Source organism: Astatotilapia calliptera, chromosome 15 (assembly GCF_900246225.1).
Source record: "Astatotilapia calliptera chromosome 15, fAstCal1.2, whole genome shotgun sequence".
NCBI lineage: Eukaryota > Metazoa > Chordata > Actinopteri > Cichliformes > Cichlidae > Astatotilapia > Astatotilapia calliptera.
In genome coordinates, this window is record NC_039316.1 from 143,477 (window position 1) to 169,105 (window position 25,629).

At 43.0% G+C, this 25,629-nt stretch overlaps 1 protein-coding gene across 1 annotated transcript in view; it reads left to right on the top strand.

Annotated features, from left to right (window-relative positions):
- The first annotated feature begins 19,256 nt into the window (after positions 1-19,256).
- Positions 19,257-25,629, top strand: part of flrt2 (fibronectin leucine rich transmembrane protein 2) — a 44,845-nt gene continuing 38,472 nt past the window's right edge. Inside the window, exon 1 of the mRNA XM_026142287.1 lies at positions 19,257-19,600. The gene's annotated coding sequence lies outside the window, so the exon portion shown is untranslated. The remainder of the gene's footprint in view (positions 19,601-25,629) is intronic.

The window sequence follows — 25,629 nt, forward strand, 5'->3', positions numbered from 1 at the left end:
GCAAAGCTAGTTTTCAGCTACGAGCCCGACACGAACCCGACGTATCAGCCAGAGGTCCTTTACTACGGTTCAGAGCCGCGGACCTGTTTTATATACGCGCCGAATAGTTTTCTATACGAGATCACTGCAAAAAGTGCAGCCTTACCTAATGTCCACCTACTGTTACTCATTTATATTAAGATTTAAACATCTAGTTGGTGTTGGTGTGGAGAGTAACCTTCAGTAATAGTAATAAATCACACAGCAGTAGGACATTCATGTGGTTGTAAAAAGCATGATAATATATTAAGTAATCCAAAGTATTCAGAATAGTTACTCTCATTGAGTAATGTAACAGAATACGTTACAAAATACATTTTGGGGCATGTAATCTGTAATCTGTAGTGGAATACATTTAAAAGTAACCTTCCCAACACTGGCAGTACAGTAGTCCACACATTTGTGCTTTCAGTTGACCTAGACTGTAATACAACTAACTTGGTTGTCATGTTCATGCACATACACAAGTTTTAATGACACTTGTGGTCAGTTTATCTGCTTCACAGTCCCGCTGTGCACCAACAAAAGCAACTGAACCAAATCAAATTAATTTATTGTATTACAGAAAGCAGATGATATAACTCGCAGTTTATTGCAATATAGTTTCGTGCAATTCACGGCACATTGCAAAATCGCTGTATCATTGTATCGTGATTAACGCATCGTGACAACATCTTCCTCGTCTTTTGTGGCAGCCGTGGTAACAGCTCTGTGAAGAGCCTGGTGTTGCTCCTAAAGCTATATATTAATTATAATCAGCACTGTAGGCAGAGCCAGTGTAACATTTTTCTCTCCCTGAGCTGGTCTCTTCCTGTTAAACGGGACTTCTTCACTGCCACAGTCACAAAGTCATTACTTCCAGGGGATTGATTGTTGAGGTTCTCTTGATAACATTGTTGGGATTTAAAATGGGTTGCTTTGAGATACTTGGGCACACCAGAATACTAAGACATATATGCTAACATACTCACATAAGCATGCTAATGTTTAGCATGTATAAGGTAGATGATGTTAATTACTGTTTTTTTGTGCGCGTGTGTTAACATTCTAACATTTTCTCAGCAGAACAAAACACAAAAAGACTACAGCTAAAATCAAACTCGTCATCAAGCAGAGGATTCAACGTTTGGCTTGTCAGCACTGGATGAAATCAACTTCTATGGCAATCTACTCAGGAGTTGTCAGTACTGCTAAATACAACTTTCTAAAAATATGTAATTGGGAATAGTACTGCTGAACGTTGTGCCAGTCCATCGAGCAGATGAAGATGACTGAATGTGATTCATCTTCTTGGAACCCTGAATGTGTACGAAATTTCACTGGAGCTCACGGAAGAATTGGCGGAACATATTAAAGCCCAAATGACCAGCTGTCATCCTGCCAAAGCAGCTAAAAATGTGTAGCATTTTTGCCTCCTCTTCTCTTTTTCCCTGATTTTCTTACTCTGCTAGCAGGAAACATCAACATCCTACAGGCTATTAAAGGATATGACTTTGCCCGACTAAAGTTCATGAAGAGGGACACTCGGCGCAGTGGAGCTCTTGCCCTTTAACTTTGTGTCTGTCAAGTTTTTGTACAAACTCGGCTGCGTGTCCATTACTGCAGCTACGGTGCATTCACTCCCTGCCCGGCTCTGAGGCGCTGAACGGTTTGATTCGGCCTCACTGCTTTGTTCAGCAGCAGGTACAGGAGACACAGGGCATGTCTGCTAAACGGTGGGTGACTGACTGTAATGATGCTGCTTTCGGTTTTACTCTGTGGCCCCGAGCTGCTAAGGCCTGTCTCAGCATTTCTTCTCCATCTGTGGGAGATGGCACTACCTGGCGGGTAAGAGCGAGTTGGCCAGGAAGAGGTAAGTTAAAAGGTCAGGAGAAAAGCATTAGTGTTTATGCCCAAGCTCACAGGATTGCTGGAACAGGTTTGCTGCGTTTTCTTCTTTTTTTTTTAGCTCCTGGAAAGAAATATGATGATGTCACACTGTCTGATATCATATACTTTTCTTCTTCATTTCCTTCAGGCCTTCTTATTTTTCTCTCTCACTGTCCAGTCAAACGCACAGGTGACAACCAGCACAGGATCTAAGCTATGACCCACGGACACGATGCTGCTGAAGAGATGGCGGCACGCAGCATAACCTGAACGTGAACAGACCTGCTATGTCCACGTTTTTTGGCAGCAAAGCAAAACATTGCCTGACTATATGCCCAAACTTTCAGAGCCATGTTAGGATTCATTTGGAGGAGGCCACCTCATAATTTTACTCTCTTTTTAGCTGTTTACTTCTCAAGAACATCAGACTCTTTAGCTACTATGCCGGGTGGGTTTCCTTCATTAATGCCTCCATGGCACTAATAATCACCAGTACACATACAGTAATGTCCAAAAATCTTGAGGTAGCCTCATTGCTTTATATTTTGTTTGAAAGTCAAATTTTCAACACGTCTGAGCTCTAAAACATCTGAACAAAGGACGCTTTCATCTCATTTCTTTAAGTAGTCTTCAGGAATAGTTCTCCAGGCTTCTTGGAGAAGGTTCAAAGATCTTCTTTAGATGTTTCAGGCTTTTGTTCTTTTCTCTGTCAAAATCGATCGCACACTGCCTCAAGACAATTGAGGTCTGAGCTCTGGGGAGGCCAATCCATGACCACGAGCTATTGCCCGTAGATAGATAGATCCCACAGGTGAAAACTACTGTGTTACAGCAGCAAGATTAAGAATAAAAAATAGTTCAGTCTACAATAAATACACTAAAGTTAAGGAAGAAGTGCCACAGGTACATCGTCAGGGCCTTTTACTGTTGCCACTGATCTTCAGTCCAGTTATTTTGTAATTCAGTTCAATTCAGTTTTATTTATACAGCACCAAATTACAACAACAGTCGGCTCAAGGTGCTTTATATTGTAAGATCGACCCTACAGTAATACATACAGAGAAAAACCCAACAATCATATGACCCCCTATGAGCAAGCACTTTGGCGACAGTGGGAAGGAAAAACTCCCTTTTAACAGGAAGAAACCTCCAGCAGAACCAGGCTCAGGGAGGGGCGGCCATCTGCTGTGATTGGTTGGGGTGAGAGAAGGAAGACAGGATAAAGACATGCTGGGAAGAGAGACAGAGATTAATAACAGGTATGTAATGTGTATACCTTAAACAGGTAATGTGGCATATGTTAGCCTTTTCTCCCTGTTAACAACGACTTCTTCACAGCCACCCTCCAGGGAGACCAAACAGTAGATGGACCAACTGAAGGCCCTGTGTCAAGCCTTTGCTGGATTTCTTTCCCTATTTAAGGACGCGACCTTAGATAGTGTTCATCTACTGTAGATAGTTTTTAGGCCTGACTCTTCTTCTCTTGTCCCCCACTTGTCCAGTCTGCTGAGTGTTTGGCTAATCCCTCTCTGGGAATCATCTTGGTGAAAAAAATACTTTTCCATGTCTCTCATACTCTGTTATCGTTGGCATTTTCAGTCTAACTGGTTTTTTTATGTTTGTGTAGATGCAACACTGGTTCATCTCTTGGGTTTGGTGCCTTCCTGCTTGAATGGTTCATAGATCAGCGATAACTGGCTTAACAAACAACAACCAGTCAGAAACAAGGACTTGACTGAAAGTGAAAAACATTAGCAGAAGCTTTGGCTCTTTTGAAGCAAATAATAAAGAAATGAGTGAAGTTATCTGACCACTTGTTCATATGTTGTCTTATGAGTCTTAAACACAAGTCCGTAGCTAATATCACATGACATGAACCAACTCTTCAGTTGACAGCACAAGCTAACTTTAGCTTGCCGTATCTTCCTGTAATAGCTAAATATCGATGTGGTCATGGTGATGTCACCCATTTGCTTCCGTTTTGAAGCCTCGAGTTCCTCGTTTCGGCCGTCTGTATCTGTTATGGTCATATAGCAGTTTGTGAGTCACATGCTAGCAGCACACAAAGTCATACCCGGTTTATATACAAAAGTCATGCTGTTCCAAAAGACTTAAAACCCAATAAAGTCATCAAGAAAATATTTACTGATGTCATACATAACATAAGAAGTTGGGCAATTTAACAAAGACTTCTACACAACTACGTCACCGGCAGGACTCGGTCCATGGGGCCATCGGAGGGGAAAAATGCAGGTTCAAGGCACTTCTGTATTGGCTTCTTTACTTTTAATAAATACAATGTTTTGGCTTTGGGCTCATTCATAGGCACTGATTCGATTGCTTTGGAACATGCATACTCATAACAAAAAACAGGATCCTTTTTTTTCTTTAGCAAAGTAATGATTCCTAATGCAGAGCTCAGCAGCGCTATGGGGCTGAGCAAGAACTCAAGCTTTCTAGTTGTATTTGTCAATTATGTATGTACTGCAGACAGAAACTATGGGAGACGCACTGTTGTTCTACAAGTGTGCTGACAGCTTTCAGAACCTGCGGATATGTCCTCTTGTCAGCGATAGAGCCTGAGAAACTGCACACCCTGCTCACAGTTTGAGCTGTTGTGACTTCTTAGAGCTACTTCCGCCGGTAAAAGTGACGCCTGACTGCGCTAATGCCTCGACACGACAGAGTGAATTATGTGCATTTTCACAATTAAACTAACAAACACATCCAAACAAAATAATTAGCTTACATACATATACAGTACTAACTGCCTCGTTCTTAAAACCCTGCTGAAGATTCCTTCTTTCTTTTTTTGCATTTGTTTATTTGTCTTTCATTTTTTGTACAATCCTAACTCGACACATATTCAATATCAAGGAATGAGATGCATATACAAACTGTAGAGCAACTGATGTTATTTTATTTTTTTTAAATGCAAGGCAAACACTTTTTGGAAAATTGCACATCAATTCCCAGCAGCAGATAAATAGATCCAACTCAGTTTGCATAATTGTGTTTACAATGAAAAAATTGTGCCATAATGGCTGCTTTTGCAGGAGCGTGCAAATACCCGGACCATGTAATTTGCTCCGATGTGTGTGCGGCACATCCGAGGTTTTTAAATTGTTTATCTGAGTACAAGAGGAAGGGGAGGGGAAAAAATGCTCGATGCAACTTGGGACTGCACGTTCAGTCAATGAAGCGTGATGATAATGCAAGAAAGTCAGCAGGAAGGAGTCGGTGGAAAGATTAAAAAAAAGCAACACGAGAAGCCCCAGAGAAGCCAAAATAAGCGGCTTGCGGCGAGTCTAATGCAGCCCTGCAATAAACAAAATTACAGATCAGCTTGGCTTCGTTTCACATTTGTGGAACCGCAAAAGCTGATTTCCTGTTTATCTAGATGGGGAAGGTAGAGGAGTCTTAAGGCGTAATTTGAATCCATATTTCAGCTGACTTTAACAAGAGACTTTTTACTGACTCTGCATCTTTGCGGTGACACACACCCACACGGCCGGTCGTATGACTCATTAGTGTGTGTTTGCTGGGTTAAAGGGTTACGGTGTGTGCTTGCTGACCTCATGAGCCAACTTCTGTCAGGGTGCGACGTGCGTGCGTCTGTCCACATTTTTGAACACTGGCTCTCAGGGTTTATTGCAGGAACACGTAGACAGGAAAACCTCCGGGGGCACTTTCTCATGCTTGCTGAACTCTGTGGGTGTCATTTTAAAGGGGAAAAAGAAAAAAGTACATCCTAAAGGAAATGCCGAGCGCAAGTGTTGACTAATGTCAAGGCAGCCATAACTAAACCGGGAGTCTCAGTGATGAGCAGGTTAGTGCAGAGGGATAAAACATTTATCGCTGACACCGCGACAGCAGCAGCAGAACTATTCACATCACTTTATTTACCTCCCACTCTCAAACTCGCCCTTGACTTTCAATCAGAGGTTATATTAAATTTCCTTTAAGTGAAACTGCTACCTGAAGCCGGTCTTTTGAAATCAGCGAAAACACCTGAATCGAGCCGAGCCATCCCTCTTTCTGGAAGCTGTTGGAACGACCTTAACAATGTTTATCCATTTTTCCTTGCTGGATGCTTTCAACAGAGTGCCGTGTTGTGCAAATACGCATTTATAATTAATTATCTGTGTGCGCCACACCGCGGATTAATATTTGATACATTTGCTACCTTGAGGTTCGTGTAAAAGCAGTCCGCCGAGGCAGAGTCAGAGTTAATTACAGTGGCGGGGACCTCACAGAGCTGCTTTTGTTGTGTGACAGGAGTTTACGCAATCAGTCAGAAATGCAAAAGGTGAGCTTCCCTCAGGCAAAGCCTTTGACAGCTTCAGCTCTCACTGCTATCAAAATACATGGGCTCTCTCCTGAGTGCGGGCCGATGGCAAAACACAAGGCAAAGTCGCCCAGTCTCCCACGTGAAACATTATACAATAGCCAATAAATTTTGAACCTAAGCCTTGGCCTTAAAACCTTTACGCATAAATGTAAAACGACCTCACTTGTCAGGAAACACCCTTTTAGCACCGGCTAGATGGAGTAGGTGGGTGGGAAGGGGTTGTTTAAGTCAATCAAATGGACTTTCCAAGGATCGGGCCTTTCTCAGAAGGAAAGCCGTCGGTCTGCTTAGTGTTCGTTAATAAGTGGATCAGCCGGTCTAAAGCTCTCAGGGCCATTTGGATGTTAGCTGAGACCTTTTTTGTCTGACGTACCCGCCCAACACGTCTTCATCCAGTATTTGGGGCTAATTCTTTTTGGCTTTTTGTTAGTTGTGCTTTTCAGCTCAACTGTTCGTTCCATCATCTGTCCTTGACAGTCATAGCTGCTAGCTTAAATATGACATGCACCATCTACAAAAATCAGCATCACAGCGATTTGTAATCATGCTTGGATGCTGTCCCAAACACAGATACTGTATTTCCTGCTACAAGCTGGTAGCATGCCTGTATTTTATTTTGTTATTATTCTTATTTTGTTATGTTATTTTCTTCTTATTATTATTTTGTGCCAGAGGCAGACCTTTGTTTTATAGCTCCCTTGGTTTGAATAGTATAAAAGGTGAAAGATAATCCACTGCTGAAATGCCAAAAAGTGCAGTTTAATCAGCTGCTGACTAAGAAAGTGAAACCTCATTGGCTCCCATGGTCAAATGTCCAACGTCATCTATGAAGGTAACATAGTTACAGCCGGCTACAAACAGCAGTTTCAGTCTCAGCTTATCACTCTTTTCAAGACAACTGTACAATGGGGGAATTTTTTTAATCACTTGTTCAAATTTGTTAGCGATTAAAGTTACAGGTGTGGACACTTTTACTAAGATCCCAGTCACACAGAGCTAGACACTGGTTGGTAACTGCCTGGCACTGGTCTCTAAGGATAAATTTGTATTCTCCCAACTGGTTTGGAGTAGTTGCTGGAAGCTGCTGGAAGTCGCTGTGAAACCGCTTTTACTAAAGCCCCAGTAACCCCAGTAGCACAGCTACAGACTGATCGGTGACCTGCTGGTAACCACCAGCTACTTGGGAAAAATGTGTGTTCTGCAAATGGTAACTTGAGGTTGCCAGCAGTTGCAGTTGCCGACAAAGTCTGCTCGCCTTAAGAGGAAACGGTGAGCCAAAGGACAGCTTTTACTTTGAAGGGGAAATTCTGCATTTCCAGTTTGCATCGCACTTTTTCAAGTTTTACTTCAACATACCGCTCCGTTTATATTTAGTTAAATTTCCTTTAGCAAGCTGAACCTTTACCAGAACTCACAGGTAGCCATCAGCAAGCATCTGGCATGATCCTGGCTGCCTACAAGTTTCACCTGTGTAGCTGCTGATTTCATTATTCCATCTCCTTTCCATCAAATGTACAAAACAGCCAGAGAGCTTGATGCCACCACCGTGTTTGACACTTTCTTTGAAAGCCTCACATGTGTGAGTGCTATAAAAATGTTTATTGATATTATTATTATTCTCAGGTTTTAGCCCAAACACTAATGTGAGGAAAGCAGAACTCAGTGGGTTGGAGGCTGTTTGTTTTTCTCAACAGTGAGTTCAGTCAGACACAGTTTTTAATTAACTGTCATTCTTATTGTTTGAGAAAACATGGAGGGTTTTTTTATTATTAAATGATATTTTCTCTTTTTATAAATTGAAGGAGTCCTTTCTGTGCCCTCCGTCTGCTGCAGGAGTAGCCGACCCCCTGAGGGGCGCCGCCCCCTCGCTGTGAACTATTAATCCATCCACCAACTGAGCAAACTGAACCCGACTCGGAGCTTCGCCCTCTGGGAGTATTGGCAAAGAGCAGATGACATGAAACCGCTTCATGCCACATGTTCCATGAACTTGACACCGCCGGCTGCTTTATTAGACACAGCCGTCTTTTAAGACCCTAATGTGGGAGTGGTGCCCCCGTATACTGCCACAGGGCCGCGTTCGCTGCGTGTCAACGCCAACAGTAAATCAGCTGCCCGCTCTTTATCTCACCACTGACACGGCAGTTAACGAGATTGGAGAGTGACAAATCCTATGGAGCATAATTACATCAATCTGATTACAAATGATGCTAATCCTATTACAAAAAGTGGTAACTGAGTAAAGAGGAGATACTTAGAGCAGTCAGTGACTCATATTTGGAGCCACAGGCACATTGATTGAGATGTTTCATGGATGCACGTATCGACAGTGTCACTCAGACCGCTGTGATGACTCTGCGTGCTTCTTTTGATAACTCTCAGTTGAATTTGTCCGGCTCTCGAGCTGGATTGATTCAATAACACGGTACCAAATAGTGTTTGAGCAGGTACTAAAGCTACATTTCATTCTGAGAGTGACCTTACCAGATTTGAGCCCAGCAGCTGCAGCCTGTCTGGCTTTTTTTCTCTCTCCTGCTCTGTACCACAGCAGCAGCTGAGGAGCCATTTTGGGGCCTTGATGCATTCAACAGCTGGTGGTGCCAAGCCCGGGGTGGGCGTAGAAGAGAGAAGGAGGAGGAGAGAGAAGAAGAGAGGGAGAGCGAGGTCACCTGCCCACCGAGCCGTGGAAGCACGGGCCTTGGAGCATGTCGGTCGGCAGGCGAGCCGCCAAATGGCAAAACAAGGTTTGCAGGAGGAACAGCGACACCACTTTACCCGCGTCGCTCCTCCTCGGATCCAGCGCCGACCTAAAATCACATTTGTAAGCGTCCCATCACTCAAACGTCTGTGTAATGCATTCCAGGAGAACACTGTGTAACTCGCCCATATGCCGCATGTTTTAGGAACCAAACCCCAGAGCTGGTCTCGGTTCATCGCTCTGTTCCTGGGCCAGGTGTGTGTGTGTGTGTGTGTGTGTGTGTGTGTGTGTGTGTGTGTGTGGACACAGTGAGACAATGCACTGCTTGTGGATTTTTTTTCTCTTTTTTTCCAGACTTGAGCTTCACTTAAGAGCAGTGTAAAGAAATCCAAAGTGGATGGTATCCCCCTCTTCCTACAGTCCCAGGATGTGCTTCCATAAATCAGCCCTGGTGGTGTCAAGTACTGGAAAAATCTCCACTGGGCTGAATGTTTACATGCACTGAGGAGAGATACTAGAGAGGTACGACCTCTGTTTTGAAATATCTCAAACCTCTTCACTAGACTGACAGTGTTTCTCCTTCTTCTTATTTCCTTCAACTATTTCGAGTGTGGTGGCGTGCAGAGAGCGCTGGTGCGGTTAGAATGAAGCAGACAGGATGCCGCGTGAAGGTCGAGTCTTACTGTTAAGTTGTTTTTTCCTCAAATAAAGATCATTCCTGTGTCCCTGCTGACACCCGAGCAAGATTTTCACTCTTTTTATGTTTTGTTCAATCACACGACCTGCTGTGTATCTTAGAGATTCTCTCCGTCCTCAGAAACAATGAGGCCTCCGCGTGTGTGTGTGTGTGTGTGTGTGTGTGTGTGTGTGTGGTGAAGCGACTGTGGAGATGAGAGGACAGCTGAACAAATGAAGGAAGAGATAAACATTTGGACAGGACACACCAGGTGGATGATGAGCAGAGTCCAGACGGCACTGTGACAAATCACGGTGCTACAGTTTGATGCATTTCTCAGCATTCAAATTCAGAAAAGCGCTCCAGAGTTTCTCGCATTTCATCGCAAACTCCAAAACGTCCTGTGTGATTGCTCGGATTCAGGCCTCCCAATCAAAACCTGCGATACGATTACTCGAGCTCACCCCATAAACAGGCGCACGCTCAGCCGTCGCTCATCATTTCTATCTGGTGGAATAACCGTGAAGATCAGGGCAACACTGTGACGAGTACCACGAGCTGTCGGGTGGACGGGTTTAAACAAGCTAGCAGTGTAATCATATATTCGATACCACTTTATAAGGGTCGTAAAATTAAAATGAGCACACCCACAAAGATGGAAATGAAAGGCTTGTTTTTTTGTTGTAGGACAAACACAGGTGCAGTGTTATTTATGGTTCTGTTCAAGCTGTGACTCCATAGTTTTTATTATGGTTGTTGTCATTTTCTTTTCTTTTGTTCTACGAGTTCGTCTTTAATCTGGTTTGGTTTCCACAGTGACTTTCACTCTAATTTTCACTAACTCCAAACGTTCAGTTTGAGCCTAGTTGTTATTATTATAATGATTCATGTGAGGTTTAACAACTTCAAGACAGCACAATAATATAATAGGAACACATTCACACGGGTGCTCCACTTTCATTAAAGCAGATGTGCCAGTGTTTCCTTGAGCTGTGGAAAACTGGACCAAACATTCATTCTTCCTCTCCTTCACCCCCCAGATGAGACCCCCTCCCTGAGCCTGGTTCTTTCTTCCTGTTAAAAGGGAGTTTTTCCTCCCCACTGTTGCCAAGCTCACAGGGTTTATTCTGTGTTGTTTGAGGGTCTTTACTTTACTATGTAAAATAAACTGAACTGAAAAAGACTGAAAGTAGAATAATGTGTTATTTATATTTAATATAATCTGTTTGTTTGCTTTACTAAAACATCCTTTGAAACGTTGTATCGTTTTATTTAAACAATAATCTTGTGTGACACTCGAAGGTGTTTTTGACCTTTAACTTCTGCCGGCAGAGGTGGAAACACTGGCGTGTGTGCAGAGCCAGACTATTTTTATAAGAGTTGTTACGATACATAAGTGACTTCATGGTGGCCTTTCTTTCTTATTCTTTTTTATTTTTGCAATGCAAATTGCTACAGTCGAAATATTACATTTTTATAGGTCACTTACTTTATTTCTGCATTTTTAGGAATGACTGCAGAAATACACCAAGAAGACACATGTGGTATATACTATATATACGTTTTTCAGATGAATCTTCTGTAATAGTAGCTAACAGATTATTATTTAATTGTTGATAAAGATATCTCTGTATGGGAAATGTAACCGTGATCTCCTAGAAAATCAGTTGTCAGAAAATGTAACTGTACTTCTGTGTGCTAAGCACACAATCGGGCTTCACCATCAGGTATGCCACAATTTAGTATCTGGCTCCACCCCTTTATTTATAAGTAAATATAAATTAAATCTAACAAAGTGCAGTCGAGACATGAATGCTGCTTCAACATCCACAAAAGCTTCTGCCTCACTGCTGGGATGAAGAATTTTGGCACACACGGAGATGTGGAGATGTGTGGAGCGATGAGAGGAGCACAACTTTCCTCAGATGAAACAAATCGAAATATTTTCGTCATTTTTTTTTCTCCATCCTTTGAGGTCTAGCTTTTTTTTTTATTGTGTCATCTAATTACGTCTTCTTCTCCTGCTGTGGTTTAATGGCACCAAACTGAAGCATTAGCACTGTTGTTTATCAGTCCAGTCTATTTGCATAGCAGTGAATGAAAAGGTAGATTCTCTGTAGATTGCATTTCAGTTTGCAGTACAGAGTTGGACGGAAACTTACCCTTTGCAATATGACTGGAGGACCTTTGGTCCGGTGTAACCCCGGTGTACGACCCCTTGACTTCTTCAGACTTTCTTCTTCTTTTAGTTCTCTGCCCTTGGGCAGCAATTAATTTGGTGAATATAGAGAAGAAGGATTGCAAACAATGCAAATCAGAGATTTTCCTTCAAACGATTCTCAGGTGATTAACTCATGGTTGGTACTTGAAAGCTAATATTAGCTACTTTAGTGAGTAAGGGTAAAATCCACTCTGGCTCTGTTGTACATCAGGCAGCCAAAAGATTAAAACCACTGCTATTAATCATTTTGTTACCTTGAAAAGCACTTTGGCTCCTGGCATGTGAAAGCTACACAGATACCTAAACACTGATGCAGACCTAATACAGCCACAATAGGATAAGACCCCTCGGACGCTAAGTCTCACCCCCAACCAGCCACTGCAGATGGCAGGAAGTTTCTTCCTGTTAAAAGGGAGTTTTTCCTTCCCACTGTCACCAAGTGCTTCGTGCCCTTTTCTCTGTATTATTGTAGGGTCTGACTGCTGCTGTGAGTTGGTGCTATATAATTTAAATCGGTTTGAATCTTTCCTGGCATCGATGTAATATTTGACAGGTGGTCTTAATGTTGTGGCTGATTGCTGTCTACTACTGTGACTAGTTTTTGTCACAGCTGCTTTTACATGGAGGAAAAAAGCCACTAAGTCAGAGTAAATAGTGGCTGTTGGCTTCTAGAAAATACATACCTGTTTCAGTTCCTGCCATAATGTATCCTGTATGAACCCTTTAAATTGCTCCTGAAAGCGGTGACTAAAAACATAAATGTGAAAGGTATTTTTCACAATATGCGTCAAACAGATTTCCCTCCATCCTGCTATCACATTCAAAGTCCAATTTTATGATGATTCACCGTGATTAGCCTGCATTTCCACAGGGTTAGATGAACACTGCTGCCATATCCTTATTTGACACACTATACACCTCCTCCGGTACACCCGAGGTGTGCCAATGAATATTTCAGCAAGTCAAAATGGATATTACTCCTGAGTCAGACCTGCTGGCACAGACTGCAGCGCTACAGGTGGGGCATTATGGTGCCAGGCACGCTCAGAGTGCAGGGCTAATGTATCAAGACATTATGGGCCTGGGTCACTGCAGTTTCTCTTTTATTCACCACACTTGGAGACTTGAGAAAGATTAGGAATTGCTGTCAGAAGCATATTCAGTTCTAATGGATGCAGCAACATACGTTTGGACTTCCATCACTTGGAACGCAAACATCCTGCTAATCTTCGCCTAACATAAGCACATGCTGCTCTGCATTTCCAAGCATGTGCGTGTCCCTCTCGATGACTTTACAAATCGTAGTTGCTTTGCTCAATGTTTATTTAATTGTGTTGTTTTACTCGTTCGACAAAACACTGAAAAGCACATCCATGCATCCACCTGCTTATGTGTGATTAAAATGCGATACAACGGGCATGTTAATGCTAGATTTCAGGTTACTCGGATTCTGGCTTTCAGCTTCATTTATGTGTCATCCAGATGGTTTTGGGCAATAGAGTTCTCACATGGCTCATCAAAAGATAAGCTCCTCTTACAATTGTTGCATTTCAGCTGAGAGCGCGCTTCCCACTGCACAGGAATTGCCTTAAACCAGTCACTGTACAAATACTTTGACGTAAACCATCCATGAAAGAGCCTCATTCGCCCAGCAGCGTTTAAAGAAAGAGAATGCACGAGGAGGAAACATGACACTTTGCTTTTATATAAAACCATATGAAATGTATGCAGGTTTAACAGGCGATAACATTGGACTTGGTGAAACGTGTAGTCAGATTCTTATAAGGAAAGCAAAGCACGGCAGCCATTATTTGGACACGAGAAGCACATTATCATCGGCTCTGAATTTGCAAGAGGCACTTTGACTGCAGCTACAAAGGGGCTACGAGCCCTATTCAGGGTTTTGCTCTCATTCATGACAATACATCTTATCGTCGAGTATCCATCTCCTTTCATGTCTCTCCTCGGGGACCAAACCGGCACCATAAGCGCTGTGCCATGATTCAAGTGTGCTTCTGCCAATTTATTTTTCCATAAGACTATGTCAGTCAGGCTCAAAAGTAATAAACCAGCGCCTCTGGTAAAGACATTTGCAAAGTAAATAGGGCCTCCTTTCTGACAGCAAATGTGTGCCTATAACTGCCGTCGCCATGGTACCGACTGTCAGCATCACTGTCGTCGTGGCGCTATGGGCTGATGTTAATCTTTTCTGCGGGTGTGACACTTTGCGTGGTCAGAGAGGGAGCTCCAGAAGCAGGGATGTGGTAAATGTGTCAGCTACTGTCCAGGCAAAGGACCAAGACAAAGCTGAGGGGGAAGCATGTTTACAAAAAACACTTTTAATGATGCTAAAATGTCAACAACACTGTACTCATGCTCCACAGAGGGTAAATCTTCCTTTAGCACCAGCCAGAGCTGATCCACACGTTCAGAAAGCCGTTCATGGTTGCCTGAGGATACGTCCAGACTCTTCCTGTATTGATTATGTCAACGCACAGAGTGTGCGCTCAACCCACCAATCAGCCAAAGCGTCAAAAGGTAACAAAAGCGGAGACGAACAGGTTCCCCTCACAGCCCAGCTGGCTGAGGCTGCTTCAGATTTCTTCCTGTTAAAAGGGAGTTTTTCCTTCCCACTATCACCAAGTGCTTGCTCATAAGGGCCATCTGATTGGTTGGATTTTTGCTCTATAGTTGTAGGGTCTTTACAAAATAAAGAGGCTGTGCTGTTGTTGTGATTTATTTAAAAATATATGTAATATATATATATAAAACCTGAACTAAACTCATTGTTACAGTCACACTGCTGTCACCGCAGCTTTTGTGCTTTATGGTCTTTCAGTTTTGTGGTAATACACTGTGTGTACAAAGGTACTGGGCCATCTACACCTTACACCTATGGGAGCTGCTGCCATGGAAACTCACGCCAAAAAGCATGAGACTGCAAACACCTGCATTCAAAGTTTAAGTTTGGCCCTGAGGTTTTGTCCATACGATGTACTTTAGCAGGCTATAAATAAACGCTCTTGTAAGTGTGCTTTTTAGAAAAGGGTGCAGACACAACGAGTTTATTGCTCTATTTTTACCCGGCAATCACACAGGCCATGATGGCATGTAACACAAAAGTAAAGAGTAGTGTATTACTTTGTTCAGGGAGTAGATAAAACTAACAACTCTAAAAATGGTGCCGAGCAGCCAAAGTTAGCATGCTCCAATGTTCACAGTAAGAGTATGTCAGACAGCTTGTAGCTGCAAACCACAGCAAACGCCCAAAGCCCCGAGCACGGTGTGGTTGTGGACTGCAGATAAAAGCATGGCTTGTGTAACGATGAAAGAGCCTTGAAATAATTCTGTTCATCTAAAGAGGTGACAAGGTTTATAAGACAAGAGTCCCTTGTAAAGCACCGAGTGTGGTCTGTTCTGGTCTGGAGGAGCGGCGGTGGAATATGAAAGACATTTTTCTTTTCTCCACCTCTCTGTTTGTTCAGTTTCGCTCTCGTGGGGGAAACAGATCAGAGCATGAAACACATCTGGGACTGGCCTGGTGCAGACTGTGTGTGTGTTGGATGGAGGTACCTACTGTAGACTGGGTGCTGGAGAGAATCACCACTGTTTTCTTTCTCAGTAGCGTGCCCCACGCAGATTTACACTGTAGCCCTGCCATACGCTCTACCCAGGAAATGGGCTTTATTAATACATTTAAAAGCACGTCAGGCTTTGGTGACTTATGGTCTATATAAGCCAATGTGAAGGTGCATTGTCGGCACCTTTTCACCAATAACGACAGCGTGAGAGACGGAAAGAAAAACATTCTCTGGGGGCCCGACCGGTTTGGGCCTTGCATGGGGGGAGGAGGCTGTTTTAGCTGAGTGTTCCAGGTGTTGCTTTTTAATTGGCAATTCCACAAGCAATAAAGCATTTCACTTACTTTCGCTTGTAAAGTGCTTTCATTCCATCTCCAAATGATGTAATTACCCAGCCGTCCCAGGCGAGAGGGAGGAAGGAGAGGAGAGGAAGGTCTGCTGGCCTCTGTGCCGCTCGCTCTCTCAGCGAGAACCCTGGCGAAGAGTTTCTGGGAGAATGTTTTCATTTAGGAATCCAAATACCGTAGAGCGAGGTAGTCATTTGCACAATAAACATACGGCGCTTTAATTTCATTTCAAGCTCAGTGTGGGTCTTCTATTAAAGAAAACACATCAAAACAAAAGCAAAAAAAGCCTGAGTATAGGTTTGCAGTTGTGTTTGATGTATGAAGGTCAGCGGGGGATGCTTGTTCTTTGTTCCTGGACACAGATGGCGAGTGATTTTTCTGTGTAGCCAACACTGATTTCTTTTTATTGCTGTTCATAAACCTACAGAAGCGTTTTTTCCCATCACAGTTACAGTTTGACTTCTTAAGTCGGTACGTGGGCACCGCCACGCTCGCCAAATTCAGTGCTGAGATGCAAATGAGTTTTAAACCTGTCCACTTCTTCACCCTTTTTCTTCTGCTTCTTCCTGAAAAGGCTTCAGATTACAAATATGCTAATGAAGTCAGCTAACCCATGCGGCGATGTTATCGTTTGAAATTTTATGTGATTTTAAAAAAAAACCCAAAACACATTTTCCTGTTCAGCTTGTGTGGAATTCCCTCCGAGACACAGAAAGGTCAGAAGCGAAGCCAAGTGTCTGTCGGCCAAGCGTGCAGAGACGTGTAACACTAACCTGAAGTCATTTGACTAAAACCGATCTCGCATCCACCTTGAGGGGGGGATTGTGAACCCTCAACAACAAGTTCAGTCTGTCAGCTTGTGGCGTGGAGCGAGCTCTGAAACACAAGCGCCGTTTGATCAACGATAGGTGGAAGGAAAAAAAACAAGGAAAAAAGTGGAATTCCACCGAAGCCGTGTGACCGAATAGCTCAGCGTGGCTTTAGAAACACAGAGGAGAAAGTCAAAGAGAAAACATTCTTTTCACATAAAGCCTACCTGGCAGAGATTTTGCATATCAGACCTCCCCAGCGCCTGTCAGTATTCCAGCAGTGGCAACACTGCCAAAAACCACAAAAACAAGCTGTTCGCTATCACTGCTGTTCCCATGGGAACAGGCCCGCAGAGGGTGTGCCCGCTCCGACACTCATCTGCACAAACAGTATATGAGCTCAGTCCTCAGCATGTTACACAGACCGGGAGGGGTGTGTGTGTGTCCCGTCAGCCTGTTTCTCTGAGACGCGGGGCCTCACACACAAACTTGCTATCAGTATAAGCGATTAGCTGGACCCCGCTTGTGAAAAGTGCCACAAGGGGGAAAAGGATCAAGACTCCTGAGATTTTGGGCCCGCGGTGCTCATTCGCACACTTCCTCTCCTTAATAAAGACCACACATTCCCGGCGACTGGAGCGGCTTCCAGGGCTGCAGTTCAAAGTTAGCAGGGCCGGCAGAAGAGGGGGGAAAGAGTAAACAGCAGGAAAAACACGCCAGGCTGCATCTGTGATTCACCGTCATTATGATTGTTTTTGTTTTACACAGGAATATAGTTTGATCCTCTCTGAGAGAATTACTTTGCTCTCTCTCTCTCTTTTTTTTTCTGGTGTGTTGTCCATTTAGCTATCAGTGCAACCCCTGCTCACACCTCTGCAGCATCACCGCAGGTGCAGCAAACTGCATGTAATTAGCACAAAGTGTAACGTGCCACCAAACAGGTGCCGGTGATCGTCAGCAGCTCTGCATTTGCATATGAAACTGCACCAATATGGCCAAAGCTTTCACCCTCAAGTTGGCCACAAGCTAAAAGTGGCCTTTTTGTTTTTTATGGCAGCCGAAGAATATGAAATCCTGACAACAGAAAAATCTATTCATTGGCATATTATTGGCATTTACTTACAATATGAGAGAGTTTAAACAGAACATTTCAATTCAGTTCTATTTATATAGCAGCAAATCACAACAACAGTTACCTCAAAGTGCTTTACAATATGATATCAGGGGGTCCTTTGTTTGTTAAGAAAGAATAAAAAAAGGTTAAAAATAGAGTTTTTATGATCATTATGCGAGAGGTGAAAATCAATTCAGGCTCTGTAATTACAAGACAGATTTTATCCACTTGCTAAATATTTCTCACTTTGATTACAGCTTTAATAATTTATTCCCCATTAATTTATTAATGTACCCGGGCACAATATCAGGGACCTCACAGGATGTCAGCTCAGAGGCTTTCACAGAGACGTACACGACTGCATGGCAGCAGCACAGCCAAGAAATCAGGATTATACGTGTGCTTCCTGTAGGAATGGGCAGGGCAGTGGTCCACCTCAGCTGCCTTGTGGATCACCTTAATGTGGCGAGATTCATACCTGCAGCCACGACAGTTCTATCAAAGCTGCAGGTGGATCGATACTCTGGACACATGTGGGTAAGATTTCTCAAACACACGACCGAGTGCACTCTGAACGTGTCAAGGGGGAATTTCAGCCTCCAGGGGTTTGTAAATTAGTTCCATTATGGAGTTTGAAAATAGGGTTTGACCTGATTTCTTACCACGCTCTTAAGTACTCATTCAAGACCCAGTGGTTGCATATTTTCAGAAACAAAGTGAATTACTGAGTCTGTAACAATCCCACACCTGACTGTTGTAAAGCCATGTGTGAAAAACAGCATTAACGGGGTTTAGTTCACATCTGGTTAAGAAAATCCAGGGCAGGGACAGAACTGCTTTCTATTTAACCGCACAACATCATTGTGAATTATGGTGGAGTCTTTACAAGCACTGATATGCATTTTGGGCTTATTGGCTAAGCCACGGTGATATTTTACCTGTTCTTCTTAATCTTCGGTGTAGCTGCCTGATCTAGGGGGCACTAGGCGCCATTAAACAAATCCCTGCTCCTCATAATCCTTGCTAAAGTTGCACTATGCAAATGACCGTATTATTCTCCTGATTGTGGTCACACTCGTGCCTCTGACCCAAATCAAAATATGAAAACAGCAGAAGAAACAAAGTGTTTGTCCCGGAGGAAAACACCCGACCCCCTAAGTGAGCAATAAATCTGGCACTTAGACATGAATATGTGTGTATGTGAGCGTGTAAATGTACTCGGTGTTCCTGAAGTCTGTAGCCTCCAGAGATGTCAAATGTTTCAACATCCGTAACCCGTGACCCCTGAGACTCCTGTTTTGTTCTCGGCTCTCCGGGGCCCCCCTCTCGAGATATCCATCCGCTGGAACTCCCCGGGATGACGGACTCCCCTGTCATCCCCATTCCTCCGCACTGCAGCCCGGTAGCCTTTGACCTCCCCGCCACCTCTCGCCTCTTCCAGACTGCCCTCGCATTCCAGCAAAAGGCGCTGAAACCTGAGCCCGCGGTGAGCTCATCGAAAATCAAGAGTTAAATGATACCAAAAAACCCTGAGAAATGTGAGAGGGAGAAAAGGGGAGAGGCACGCCGCCGGAGCAGGACAGGTCTGGAACTGGTTGTGTGTGTCTGCTCGCCGGAGCTCCTCGGGGGGGTTAAGTTACAGCAGAGAAAGCGAGGAAGAAGAAACTGCTGGCGTCTTTGAATTCTCTCCGCTTTGTGTCTGCCTCGTTTGCCTGCTCCTCGCCGGCCTGACTGACTTGTGCCTGCAGTTTCCTCTTGACACACTTCAGCGAGCTCTCAAGTTAACGAGCCCGTCGGTGTCTGTGAGCCGGGCTGACATGAGAGCGTAACGCCGTGAGGGCTCCTCGCCTCTGTTCTCCTTTGACCCCGCTACGACCACCGAGTGCTTAGAGACGGTAAGTGTGTGTGTGTGTGTGTGTGTGTGTGTGTGTGTGTGTGTGTGTGTGTGTGTGTGTGTGTGTTTTAAATTGCCCGCTGTGTTCGGATGTGTTTTAGTGTCTGTAAACAAAAAAGAAAAGAAGAAAAATAGCAGATTTCTTCGCAAAGCTTTATCGCAAATGTCACAGCTCTAAATCATTGTAAGTCATGTCTCATATTGGGATGAGTACCATTAAGATGCCTAATCACGGCACACATAATTAAACTAATCAGTGTCTATCTCAAGCTGAGCTCGGAGTACGACTGCATAGAAGTTGGCAAAAAGGCGCTTTTTTCCTTTCATGTGAGAGCATCTTCAGCTGAAAGCAAAATGAACTTTCAGAAGTTGTTGTTGTTTTTTCCACGCATGCATTATTCACGGCTGCCTGTTTCTCACTGGCCGTTGTTCACTGTGCTTCTTCCTGACCTGCTGCACTTGTCTTGTCAACCTTTGGGATGACGAATGGTTTCTGAAGCAAAGTTTTAAACAGGGCTGATGAATGTAATGGGTGGCCTACAGGAGACGCTAAATAAAAGGTTGAGTACACGTTATTGTTATTACTGTCTTTAAAGAGCGTGATGAAAAGAGTGCACCCACAGCCTCTGCAGGGGTGGCTGAAAAAGAAGAAAGCATTCAGAACAGGGTAAGGGCCGGTTTACGTTGTGTAACCTCACCAGCTCTTCTTCCTTTTCCAGCAGAAAGCGATTGAAAATAATTGTGAGCATACCAGCAATAACTTTTAAAATGTCTGAGGTGAAATAGAAACAATTATCTCTAACATCTTTCGCGATGGTCTCATTATTTAAATGGGTGTGAAGTCCTCCTCTGCCTCTCACAGGTAAACACTCCACGCTTCTTTGGAAATAATGACATCTCTATGATCAAAAGCTTTTCTCCTCTTCTTTACTGGGGAAAGCTGCCCTGATTACACTCCATTTACAAAGCTGTTTTATTCACCGGCTTTTACTTAACAAACCTCCAGAACGCCAAGTCCCAGACCACACCTGCCAATGAACGTGATTAATGAGGAAACATAAGGCTACAGCATACAGAGAGTAGTGACACACACCTCTCCAGCATCCACATATGACCTCTAATATTTCATTTTCCTAACATGTTCACAGTTGTTCCATATTGTGTAGCAGTAGCCTGGATATGTCTGCTGTTTTTGTCCCTGTAGATTTTATTTTCAGAATCATATTGTTCATACAGAGTCATCAAACAGCTCGCAGGAAACACTCCACATATATGCATTTTAACTCACTGCAAAGTAATGCTTTAAAGACAGTCACTGGGTCAAGTTTGCTGCTGAGAGGCTGCGTCTGATTTGGAGCTTTTATTCATCACGCTACTTTTTGCTGTTTTAACTTTTTATCTGTTGGGTTTAAGTGACTATTTTAGAAAGTGTCTGTTTAAAATGCAAATCCTCTCTTAACTGTTTGAACTTGGAGTCTTTACCGGCTCTGATCTGTTATTTTGGGTTAACCATTTAAAACGTCATGTATTACACCAAGTGTTTGAAACGTGAATGCTTTCTTAGCTTACCATTTCAATTATTGTATTTAGCCTATTTTTAGCTAATTATTTGAACTAAATGTGAGCTTTAGTGCTCTGTTTATTTTTACAGTTCTATTTAAATTTTTAACTACTTTTACATAAACAATTAAAATTCTTTGCTAATTATTTCAGCAGTTTTTATATATTACCTCTTGTTGTTACATTTAGCTAACGTTTTGTTTCTGGTTTACTAACAATCTTTGAGCCAAACAAAGACGGCACATCTGAAAATACATTTCAGAGAAATCTTATTTCTTTATGATTTATGACGTTTTAACAGTACATGGAGAAAAAAAATCCCTCGAAAAACAAAAATCAAGTAAATAGAATCAAACTTCAAGAAGACAGTTGAGTGTTATTGAGTATTTTATACAGAGAATCAGCTATAACAGAATTGTCTGTCCTTCTGTAGTTTATACAGATTATTATTGAGTTATTACAGATGGCTTCACATGTAACCATGAGTTTCATATTTTAGTGGTCAAGGTGGTGTTAGTTCAACATTTTTTCCTTTTTTTTTTTTTTTTTTTTACAAAACATCATTTTTGAGGCTCCATCATTTTTCCATATCATCTTTACACTGTAAAATAACTTGTAGGTGATGTCTTTGTTAAATGCAATGAAGCGCAAGTGTAAAGTGTCCGTCTAAAGCAGGGGTGTCAAACTCAAATACACAGTGGGCCAAAATTCAAAACTGGAACAAAGTCGCGGGCTAACGTTAATATTTATTGAAATATATTTATTCCTCCAGATATAAGAATGAATCTTTTCTTATGGACTCAAACACGTTTTGCTGAAAAACTGAATATGGAACAAGCAAAGCTTAATACTAAACAATATATATATTAGCTGTATAATACCAGTAGGCCAGCTCTAATAATAATTTGGCATGGCTTCGCGGGCCAAATGTAATTAGGCTGCGGGCCAAATTTGGCCCACGGGCCAGAGTTTGACACCTATGGTCTAAAGGCTCATTTCTGCATCAGTTCTTTAAAGTATGCATTGTGTAATGTGTCAGTTGACAGCTCAGCAGGCACCTTTCTGGAGCTCAGGTTAAAGTGAGAGCTTTCACCTCCACCTATCATTGCTTTGGGGCACAGGCAGAAGGGTTTTACACACCAGTATAGAAATGAACACATTCGACAGCTGCAGTGTGTTTTCTACAACATGGGGGATAAAAGACGCATAGATTCAACCTTTTTTATTTTATTTCTTTAAACATTTTGATACAATTAGTTGCAAAAACAATAATTTCACATGACTTTGGCATTAGGAATGTCTCACCGTGTCTGAGACTGTTAGAAATGACAGTGAAGAAAAACAGTTTGATCTTTTTTTTGTCTTGAATTACTTTATTTAGACTCTCGTTTATTAACATCCTGACAGAAGACTGAATCCTATACAAGCCCAAACCTGTAGCACTGAAGAGTCAGCTGACGGCAGCGGCCGACTGCTGGACGCAGCCTGAGGGCAGAGCTCAGATATGCAGTGATGGAGGAGCAGGAAAGGACGAAGACGAGAGCGAGAAAGAGAGGGAGGGAGAAGGAAGACCGTAGGCTGCTTCTATGGCCGACTGGGAGATCGGACACAAGGAGAAGCTTGTTCTCGCTCCGTCTCACTGTTCTGGGCATGTAGCAGGAGGACATGGCCTCTCCTGAACGAAAGGAAAATAGAGTCAAATACCAGAGGATAATGTGATTATAGGCAAATAGGAGAACGAAGGTTAATTAGAGTTAAGTGTCTATAAAAAACGTCTCTGTGTATACATCTGCATTTCAGCCTCCGTCCCATCGACGGGCTCGAATTCTTTCTGCCTCCATTAAAACAAACATAACTCGGTAGTTCAGAAAGAATGTTGTGAATGTATATTTTTGGAAGATAATACCTGCGCGCAGTCATTAGGTTATAGTCGACGGCTTAGACATTAACATACCATAAAGACCGATGTACCTGAAAAAAGCCCCAAAAACACAAAGCTGCAACAGTGACCTCACGCGCACGTCTGGAGGTCGAACTGAGTCAACATCAGCCATGATGAATCCCACCAATAGCTGTTTTCATCAAACACTCATAATCTCCCACTTGTGACCGCTGGCGCCCCATTAATGTGGGACCTGTCGTTCAGAGAGAGACGCGCTGCAGCCGTGACCTCTGAAAGATTCGACCAGAACTGAACCAATCAGGGAACAGCAGCTGATTTTCTTTTCTTTCTTTGGTGGTGGGGGGCGCTAACATTCGCCATGTTGCATCAAATGTATCTGACGATTAGAGGTGACCAACGCGGGTTGTTTTCTTCACAAAGTGAGCGACTCAACATTTAGCTGCACCTTTGATTGTTCTTTACGGAGCAGTTTAAAGGGAAAATCACAGCTTTGCTTGCTGCAGTAACGATGTCCTGAAAAACAACTCAAACCACTTACGGACAAAGAAACCCCGTAAACACCCAGAAGAGTCAGTTCAGTCTGGCCCTTCTTCCTTCTCTCTCTGTGGCTGAGACCCAGGAGCCGCCACGCTGTAAAAGGCATTTTGAATATTAGTTGTGGAAAATGTGACCATGGATTCTGGATTAAAGCTGATTGGTCACACGCTGTAGTTAGCAAGGAAAAGAAAGACTTGTTTTTGTAAGTCCTTCGTTCTATAACCGGCTTTGTTAGTTTTCTTCAAGAGCTGCGATTTTTGGTTGTTGGCTCGTTACCGCCCCTGATGTCTTAATGTGTCTGAGGATACATGTGCCATGCTTAGCGTAGCCCTGAGGGACTGTGGGCTTCCTCGTGCCTTCTTCTTGGACCTAAATCCATCCACCAGCTGACTGTTATTACTGCATAAATCTAATTCTGATGAGTCAGTTTTGGTGGTTTGAACTGAAAAATGTAATTACCATTATACATCCTCACAATGACTTTTTGCGTACATCGTGTAATGCATAACTAGAGTTCAGCCAGAATATGAAAACCTCCCGAGGACTCAGCAAATGCTGCTTTGTCTAAAGCTGGAACCTTCGAGCGTATAGACCAAAGCAGCTCGGACACATCAGGACATCAGGACGGGCCCTTTGGGGGTATCGTGTGGTGGCAATGATACACTGGCAGCAGATCCTGTGGGGCTACAGACCTCTGAGGTGAGACCTCCATTTATTCTGTGTTTTGTGCATCGTGCTGCCAATAGAAACCCAGCAATCTTTAAATGAACGGAGTAACAGAGTGAATGACAAGGCACGCATGTTGCAGCTGACGGCTGTAAGAAAAGCACAACATCTAACTGCAGTCATGGCGACCTTAAGCAAGATAAGCTAATGCTCCGTCTTTCTGAGTACAAACTAGTCTCATAGTTGTTGGAGCGACTCGTATATTTTGAGAGTGAAGTTGTTCACCACAAAATAAGTTTTGATCGGAAAAATTGGACGTTACATCAGTTTTTTCTTGTTCCTTTGCTTCCTTTGTAAAACACTTAACGATGGTTCTAAACTGCAGTATGAGTACAGAGAGTTGGCAGGAAGTCTTCAGACACTTGAAGCTATTATTTCAGCAAGTGATGGGACAACATGTGTGCCAGTGCATTCGGTACTTTTGTGGTGCTTACTGCTATATTGGCTTCTGAACAGGCAGTATAGCTATTATGGTATTATGCCACAGACATAAACAGCACAGATCGTATCCCCTGTCTTAACAACAATCTAGTATATTTGGTGCTACCATACCTGATGAATTTATTTTTAAATCACAGATAATGTATAATAATAATAATAATAATGATAATAATAATATATACAGCATTCGGAGTATTGCCTAAACCAGCATCATGATACCTCGTTATGGGCCAAAACAGATACTCCACATTTAAATGTAACTGATAGATTTTCAGCGTATTTGGAAGTTACTGAAGTACTTTGAACATTTTCTTACCCTGTGAGTACAGCGCTGCCTATAATTGAGGACAGGTTTTATGGCGCGTAAGCAGAGCCGTTCCTGTTTGCTTTGGAAACCTCTGAAAGTGGCCAAAAAAGCGCCGGCGAATGCCAGCCAGAAGGGCTGCCAGCAGGCGTACATAACGCAACTCGGAGCTGCACTCCTTGATTTTCTGCTCCAGTCACACTGAACTTTTAACAGGCTTCGTGCTGCTGGCGCATTCAGGACTCAGCCGCCCCCCCTCCACCCTCATGTCCCCCCCTTATCTTAGATTTTATGTTCACACCTCATAAAAACTCAATTTATTCCTCAAAGTTGAGCTTTAGTTGTGAAATCCTTGTTGTCATTTACAAGCGATGTTGCATTTGGTGTTCAGGCATCGCAGAGCTATCAGCATTATTTTTGTGGCAGCAGTGCTGCTACACACACACACACACACACACACACACACACACACACTGAACAAGTGTGAGAGTGACTGGTAGGGTATTTCTCTCAAATGTAACCAAAACAGAAGGCTGCAGATTAGATGAATACGGGCGAT